Source organism: Gavialis gangeticus, unplaced genomic scaffold (genome assembly GCF_001723915.1).
Source record: "Gavialis gangeticus isolate Ggan-Ray unplaced genomic scaffold, GavGan_comp1, whole genome shotgun sequence".
Taxonomy (NCBI): Eukaryota; Metazoa; Chordata; order Crocodylia; family Gavialidae; genus Gavialis; species Gavialis gangeticus.
This window is the reverse complement of record NW_017728997.1, coordinates 20705777-20714640: the sequence shown is the minus strand read 5'-3', so window position 1 is coordinate 20714640 and position 8864 is coordinate 20705777. Positions and strand designations below refer to the sequence as shown.

Genomic DNA, 8864 nt, shown 5'->3' with positions numbered 1-8864 from the left:
AGCTTGTCTTCGCTTGAAATTCCACAAGCACAAATTCTATGAAGACACCATTACCCGGTGCCACGAAGATGCGATATTTTCACAGGGGAACTAAAATGTATTTCCATGCGTTTCCTGTTAGGTTTTACACAAGTGGTAGTTACTCATCAACACAATTAGCACTCTTGAAATTTCATATCTAGATAGATTGACATAGTAAGTGTATGGGTAAATGGATGAAATTGGCTTTGTCACCTTTAAGCACTAGATGTATTAGTTTTAATAATTTATAACCAACATCTTCTGTAACATGACCTTTAAGAAGCTGTTAAAGTCTTTGGCTGCATCCAGTACCTGTTTAGTTAGTAGGAAGACAGCAATTAACAATGCAACTGTAATTTAAAGTGTTATTTATTCGTTTACAACCACAGTTCAGTTGAAGTACTACACACCCCAAAATAAAAACGCAACATGATCCTGCTTTACTCAACACGCGACACTTGGCCTCAGCAAATCCAAAGCTTATAAGACTTCATTTATCCAGACTTTCACCCTTCCTTTGAGAGAGAGACCTGAACCGCAAATATATTCCTCAACTGTCCCCCATTTCACAGGGTGTTATTTGCTCTCGTTACAAAATTGTTTCAATCACTCTGACGTATTCTCGCATTTATTGTTGCAGAGTGTCTATTTCAGAACCATTGTGCTGAGCTTCTGGAAGCAGTTATTTGCCTAGAAGGAAAGAATCAGGCAACATTTTAAGTGCCCTATTCTTTTTTTGCCCTTCATTTTCCATCTTTGCTATATATTATGACTTACATTTAGGCCATGCATACAGTGAGGTATGCTGCAGAGTTCAGGCAGATCCAAGTTTGGAGGCTGTTTGGATCCAAGCTCTTGTTTATGTCCATTTCCACTTTCCAGTTGCTGCTGAAGTTGAATGTGGGGAAGGCATAGTAAGCTTGTTTGTATTTTGCCTTTAAAAATGGCAGAAGTGTAAATCATATTGAGAAGTATGTAGCCCTGTCAAGTGACTCACCTCTTTCTAGGAATGAAAGCAGACATTTCAATCCCTTGGCTTTAGATGCCTTCCAGTTGATTTAAGATGTAAAGTATTCTCTTTCGGGCTTCTCGGTATCTGTTTGCAAATAGATTTGGAGTGTGAGCTGCTGAAACACAAAGAGCAGGCTCCAGATTCTGCTCTCGCTTGCTTCTGAGATTTGTGAGATGTCCCGATTACTCAGTCCAAGTGATGCATTAAATTTGGCCATGACTGAGTTTTAAACACTGTTCAAATGACTCATCTGTGTGTTATTAAGCTTAATCATTTGGAGGGAATGCACAGCTTGAGCTACTTTGTCCCAAAACAGAACCCCCCTGCTGCAGGGCCCCTCTTGAAAGGGGCAGGAAGTCACTGGGGGAGGTTGGTTCTGCAGCGTTATCAGTCATGCTGACAAGGAACCTGGGAACAGCCCCAGAGGGCATCATAGGAGCGCAGCCCCGCATTTGAATTGGCCTTATCCTTGGTGGGATCCCCTGGGATACTGGAGAATTGGCAGGTTCTGAGGGATGGCATCTCTAACTCTTACTTGAGGACAAATGGGCAACAGATAATTTCAGAGGAAACTATATGTGAGGGACCACAAAGAATCTTCCCCCCCATCTGGTCCAAGCCACCAGGCCTTGCTTTCACTTACGCCAAGGCCCAGCCTATGCACAGATTCAATTAAATGATTTCAAAATCAATTGGTATTGATGCAGCCCCCTCTTGTGGATATGCTTAAATTGGTTTTAGAGTATCCTGCATTGATTTAACTTAATCCAATACCAAAGTAGTTGCATCTATCGAAGACTAAGCAAAGTCCTTTTGAATGACTAATGCTTCACGACATAAGGCTGGCTTACTTGGTATCACTGTTGGGAATATCATCCATATGTACCAGCTGTCAGACCTTCACCATGAATCTATTGATTGCAATCAATGAACTGATTCCTGATTTACGCTGGAGGGAGCAAGAGGAGGATTTGGGCCCTTTATAATTTCCTGTTTAATTTCCCAACATTTGCAATTCATTACTATCAATCTTTTAATTCAATTGTGTGCAAGTCTTTCTTTTATTACCTACTTAGGCTATCATTTTGCAATAGGACATACTGGAAAACAGTCTAGGCAACCTTCCATTGTTACAGAGAAAAATAAATGAAGTGTAAGATCAATTTATACAGGTTAGTAAAGAAAGATCAGAAGGATCTAATTAAGCTGTAGCTAAGTAATTTAGGTTAAATGTTTGGTAAACCTTTCTTTTAGAACAATTGGCTATGGGACAGGCTGCCAAGAAAAGTTGGGGAATGAGGAACATAGAATTAGAAGGGGCTTCCTGGACTATTAAATCCAGTCCTCTGCATTTACAGGCAACCATTTACTCAAAGTATTCTCAAAATTGCCACACCAAACCCTCAAGTTCAACTAGAAGGCACATAGCCCAAATCATCCTATAACATGACATAGGTAAAAGCATGGGAGACAAGGGCATTGCTAATGACCTGCCACTACAGTGACAAGGGAATAGTTATTATATATCCCAGGAAAAGGACTGAGGAAGGCAAAATCCTCTCAGTCTGTGCAAATCTGACCTAAGGGGAAAATGTCGCCCTCATCTGCATGATTGGCAATGAAGTGTAGATTTGACACTTATCTCTCAAGGAGGCCTGTGGAAGAGGGATCAGTCCTGCTGCTTGGGATGTAGATGGCCCCTCTAATTGTTCCTTTCAACCTCAGTGATTCTGTACCCATTCCTCTTTAAAAATATCTTTGAGATTTTTTAAAGGGAGCTGTTACCTGAAGGAAATTGTCTTGATTCTCACTGTCAAAAATGTCCCTCTTTCCTCTCTTGCCCCAAATATACAAATCAAGTGGGCTTTTGAGCTTGCTGTCAGCAAAGCGGTGTCTTGGCAGGTACCACCAGCCCTGTTCTGTCCTGCTTATCCCTTGGTGTCTGACATACGTTCTCCTCCTTGTTGCATTTTTTTCTTTCCTTGGTTGCTTTGAGATCACCATCTTCTCATTCCTTTGTTCTGCAGAACCTACTTGCTGGGGAAGCTTCTCTAGTGGCTGCTTCACAGGACCAAATTCTCACTGAGGACAGTGAGAACAGAGAAGCTGGGATCCACCTAGAGTTATCCGAGCCTGCAGCTCTATACAACTTGAGAGGCTCCTTTAGCTCGATGCAGTGGAAGCCAGTCTTGGGAGGTGGCTTTCCAGTACAGCTTAACTCACAGGAGTGTATTTATAGAAGAACGGTGAGGCTGTACAGTTTTTCCCATACTCTATTTATGTCCCATGTGCCCTTGAACTAATCATAATCAGCACACCCCCAGCAAGCTCGAGTCTCTCTTTATGGGCCAAAAAAGGATAGGGAGAATGAAGAGAGAGATCTCTGTAGCAGGGCACTGAGGTGCCTGCTACTTGTGGAGCAGTAAGTGAGGTGCTCAGCTGCGGGTTGCCAGGGTAACCGGTGGGAATCAGCTGACCGGAAGGGGCAGGGCCTGGCTCCCATATAACTGCCAGGCTGAAGCCAGGCAGGTAGTTGCCTGCCAGCAGCCATAGGGGTAGGAACTCTGCCGGAGTGAGAAAAAGGAAGCGGCTACAACGCACAGGCAGTCGTTCGGGTGAGAGATGGAGACCCGGTGACAGACTTGAAGGTGATTATGGCCAGATGGCTTAGGTTTACGTTGTAGCCAAAGGGCTTGAATTTGCATTGACGGTTTACGACCAGAAGACCGGGTGAGGATATAAGGGGATGGAGGAGGCCTCATAGGGGAGCCACGGCCGCGTGGAGACCCCAGAGAAGCCCCGGAGAGGGGGCCGCGAGAAGCCCCGGAGAGGGGGTAGTGAGAAGCCCCAGAAAGGGGGCTGCAGAAAGCCTGAGCGCCTGTGGGGCACGATTGCGAGACAAGGCTTTGGAAAGCCCGAGCGCCTGTGGGGCGTGATTGTGAGAACGAGGGGGCGTTAACGCAAACTTGGCATGGTAGGGGGTGCTAGGGGAGAGCATGGCAAACCTAGGATGCTTCCCCCGCCTGGTACAATTTCATAGACATTAGGGCTGGACGGGACCTTGGAAGATCATTGAGTCCAGCCCCCTGCCCCAAGGGTAGGAAGTCGGCTATGGTCAAAGGATCCCAACAAGATAGGCGTCCAAACATTTCTTAAAAGAGTCCTGAGTAGGTGTTTTCACTGCCTTTGGAGGCAGTCTATTCCAGGCCTTGGGGGCTTGAACAGTAAAGAAGTTTTTCCTTATGTCCAGCCTAAAACGGTCTTGGAGGAGTTTGTGACCGTTAGACCTTGTCATCCCTTGGGGTGCTTTGGTGAACAGGCATCCCCCCAGATCCTGATGCACACCCCTGATGTACTTACAGGCCTGAGCCTGTGCTTTTCCAAGCTGCAGAGTCCCATAGCTCTCAGCCTCTTTTCATAAGGCCTGTTCTCCTGCCCTCTGATCATGTGCGTGGCTTTCCTCTGGACTCTCTCAAGCTTCTCCACATCCTTCCTGAATTGTGGAGCCCAGAATTGGATGCAGAACTCCAGCTGATGCCTCACCAAGGCCAAGTAGAGTGGGAGGGTGACATCCTGAGATTTGCAAGAAGCTAGATGACATCCTGAGATTTAGAAGCTAAATGCACCTCAGTGCATGCAAAAAAGATTGCATCTGCTTCACAGCCCCTGCTTCACTGAACAGGTTGTGAGCCAGTGGTGTAACTGTGTTAGGACGAGGGTGGCACCTTCCCCAGGCACCATCTTGGAGTTTTTGCTATGGCAGGGTAAACTCCACACTGTCTCTGCCTGCCCACAGGAGCTGGGCAAGGCAGTGCTGCCCTAAACAGTGTATCTGGGAGGTGGAGGGCAAGTGGGATAAGCAAAATGATGCCCTCCTCCTCCACACTGGCTGCTCAGTAAACATCCTACTCCACTGCTATGAGTACAGGGAAGTTTGAAATTATTTCAAGTGGGTGCTAATGAGGCAAATGTGTGTGTTCTGTGTGTGTGTGTGTGTGTCTGTATGAATATGTACACATGTGGGTGGATCTGGATCCTGGAACTAATCCTGCAGACCTTGCCCAGCAGAAGTCCCCTTAGAAGTGAATGGGAATGTGGTAGTTGGTAAAGGATGCTGCAGGTGGGACTCTGATGATCTGTTATTTGGAAATGTTTGTGTGCATAAGTGTGAATGTGCGTGCAAGAGAGAGAGAGTAGGTCTAGAAGAGCTCTTCCCTTCTCATTCCTGGTTCTGCTCGAAAAAAAACCTGGGGCTTGCCTGGGTCACTGTGTATGAATGGATTAAGCATATTCTGCCTGGAAAGAAGCACCTCCTAAATACTGTGGATATAATAAAGTATCAGCCACTATCCCTTTGCTCTGTTTCCTTGCCGCAAATTTCCAACAACATCTAGCCTTTTCTGTGTTATCTTGTGTATGTGCAGGAAGACCAGAAGCAAAATAAATTTGTATGCCAAAGGCTAAGGCTGTAAGGAGCATTTTCTATTCCTGTGCAGGGCCAGATTAACACACAGGCAAACTAAGTCGCTAAGTGAAGAAGGGGCCCAGTTGTGCTTATTTTACATATTATAATTATTGAGTGAAAAAAGTAGGGGCCCGCAAGTGTGTTTACATAGAACCCACTAAAGGGTTAATCCAGTTGTGCAGTAATAAAGAGCAGAACAGGACTTTGAAACATTGTGCAGTGAAATGTTTAGACCACCCACTGACTTTTCAGGTATGTAAAAACACTCCAAGCTGGGTGACTTGATAACCAAGAAGCACTTGAACGTTCTGATTTTGGAAAGATGTTCAGACAATGGACTTTGAAGTTTTTTCTTTTCTTTTTCCTGGGAGGAGTTTCTGGAAAGACTGCAATTTAACGTAGATGGGCCTCTTAGGGGTCACAGTCAAGGTCAAATTCCTCCCTCTGCTACAGTTATTGTTAAGGAAGTTACTGGGTTTCAAGTTAGGATTTTTTTTTTTTCTTTTGTTACTTTTTATTTAAATGTTTTCATTTTCCTTAACTCCCTCCTGCATCTTTTTACAGGTGTGACAATCCTGACCCCTCACTCAGGAAAATGTGACAGACACTCAAATCCTGAAGGGTATGCTAGATAGATACAGTATGATACCAACATGGCTATAGTGCTTTTGAAATCCCATCTAGCTCATTCAGAAGCTCAGATCTCTCTGCCTCACATAGCACTGAGCCGCTTAAACACAGCCACTGGCACCTTCCATCTATTCATGTCTAGAAAGACATGATAAAAATCTGAGGATCAGGCCAGATTGATTTAATAAAAAATATAATCAGAACAATAAATACCCAGCCAATTTCCTATTCCCATTAAGTGCCCAAATGGACATAGATGCCTAAAGTGTGATCTTATTATACCCTGCTTCACTATTAGTACAAAGTGTACATTGATCCTCTTCTTTTTACTGTTTTATTATTATTATTATATGATCTTACATTTAAGATAATAATGTGCTGAAAAAGCAGAAGTATTAATGTTTTTTCAAGGGTTTAAACTGGATGGAATAGGATTGCATTTAGGCATTTAAGCCTACTTAGGTGCCCAATACATAGAATAGAATCTGGTCCTGGGCACCTTTACATGTACCAGATGTCTGCTCCAACACCTGCTAATTAGCATGCGTTGGAGCAGACTAATTAGTGCCCTCCAGCAGCCTCTGCATCACGTTTATTTGGTATCCCCATGCTTCCAAATGGCGGCAGGGGCACTTGAACTGAAGCTCATCAAACAAGATTTAGTTCAAGCACGCCCACCACCATTTTAAAGTGCAGGATGCTGAATACACATGGCATTGCAGGCGCTTTAATTACAATGGCTCTCGGACCCACTTCAATTAAAGTGCCCCCCACCCCGGAGCATAGGTAAAGACTCCTCTTGAGTCTTCAGCTAAAATGTTCACAGATGACTTAAACTCAGTATCGCCCACCCCAATCATGAGGCCTAGAAAATCAGGAGACTGACTTTAAAATTAGATTTTAAAAATACCATATTTATCTGAATCCAAGATGATCCCCAAATAATTAGATTCTATACATTGAAATTGTAAATATGTTATAATTGTTCAGGTACAGAATCTAGTTATTGGAGGGTCATCTTAAATTCATCTCCCACACTGTTTCAGTGGGGAAAGCAGCAGCAGAGTGGCAGGCGGTGCATATCTTTATATGCATCCTGGTGACTTATCTTGTACTTTTTTACTATTAATCATCTTTTACATTTTAAAATGAAAGCTGAATTTCTCATGTAATCACATGGAACTTTCGGAATACTGTGAAATACTGTGACATGAATGGAGAAATCATGAGAGAGTTGGCAGTCCTCTAAATTCTGACATATACATCTTCATATTACCATCATTACAAAATGTTGTGATGACCTGTGAGCTTCAATAATCCATCTCTTGTGGATCAGTAGAACAATGTCCTTTTTGTGGGAGTGATATGGAGCTGTGTAAAACACTTTCATGGAATTCACAGACCTTAGAATAAGAGGTTACTTCTCACATATCTTTCTGAATTCATAAAAATAGTCTGGTTTCATGAAAATCTTACAGAATTTGGTAGCACTTTTTGGTTTTATGATAGAGTAACATTTTAGTGAAAAGAAATAAATATTCTAAACCAAGTACTTACATTTTATCACCTGGGAGTGGGTAAAATCCTTTGGGGATTTTTTTAATGTCAGATTTTGAGACATGTTTATGGCAGATCAAGAAGCACTTTAAAATGTGTCAGACAAAAACTGAATTTCAAGTTCTAAGTTTCAGCAGAATGAAATCATCACAGCTTTGTACCATGAAAAGGCCATTAAATAATTGTGAATACTTTATTATCACCAATGCCTGTTCACAGGAAAGGTGCTTGCTCAGGTGTTACAGCAATAGGGGCTTATAAGAACCTAGCTAGCCCCTAAACTAAGGCTTGTCTTCAGTATGAAACAAATGTGTTCTTAATTCAATATAGCTGACACAAGATAAAATCTGACGGAAGACAAAAGGATTTGTAGCATTTACATACGTTAACAAACTGAGTAAGAAGTATGGCAGAGCATAGACTCTAACCTGACTGCCAAGTCAAGCAAAAACTGAATACTGCCTCGTCTTCACTAAGATTACTTCTTGTTAGTTAGCTGAGATTAATAATATACCTTTCTTCCTAAGAAGAATTAAGCCATGGGGTTAAAAAGCACATTTACATGGGAAGCAGATAGTACAATATGATCATTGCACTCCCAGGGCATGTCCCAACAAGTGCGCACATGCAGGGGTGCGCGTTTCCCATGGGACAAATAGCAGCAGCACATATTTGTCCTACAGCTATTTGTCCCTGGACACACCCCTGCATGCATGCTCTGGCCTGTGGAAAAGTGATTCAGACGGGGTTGGGAAGGCCTTACCTGGAGTTCTGGGGGAGTGTAACTCTGGCCAGCTAGGCTCTGGTTTCTGGCAGCACACACTGCTACCATGTGCGCCACATTGGTTTTTTTTTAATACCAGATCACCAATGTCATCTAGGAAACCCAAGGTCTTTTTGCCAGTTTCCCAAATCTGCTGGGATCCTGGCTGCCCCTTTCTTCTCAAGGTTTGGACACTACTGTGCCTGGCAGCAGCACTCTCAAATATACCATATTCCTCATGAGCTAGAAACAATGTAGCCGTTTCAGAGCATGCCAGTCAGGCTAATTAGCATGGGCCAGGCTAATTGGCAGTGTCACTCAGCACTACTAATTAACCTACCCCTGAACCCCTTTCAGTTTAGGAAGAGCAATGCAGCTTGCCTGAGGCCACTGTTGCTCAACATTAAGCTTACAGC

The 8864-nt window shown here is 43.4% G+C and overlaps 1 long non-coding RNA gene across 1 annotated transcript; it reads right to left on the bottom strand.

Moving 5' to 3' along the window:
* Positions 1 to 372: 372 nt before the first annotated feature.
* On the bottom strand, positions 373 to 1518 carry LOC109288894. Its single transcript, XR_002095243.1, has 2 exons — positions 1019 to 1518; positions 373 to 909 (listed from the first exon to the last, which is right to left on the bottom strand). It is a non-coding gene; the product is annotated as an uncharacterized LOC109288894 (long non-coding RNA).
* Between the last annotated feature and the right edge of the window lie 7346 nt (positions 1519 to 8864).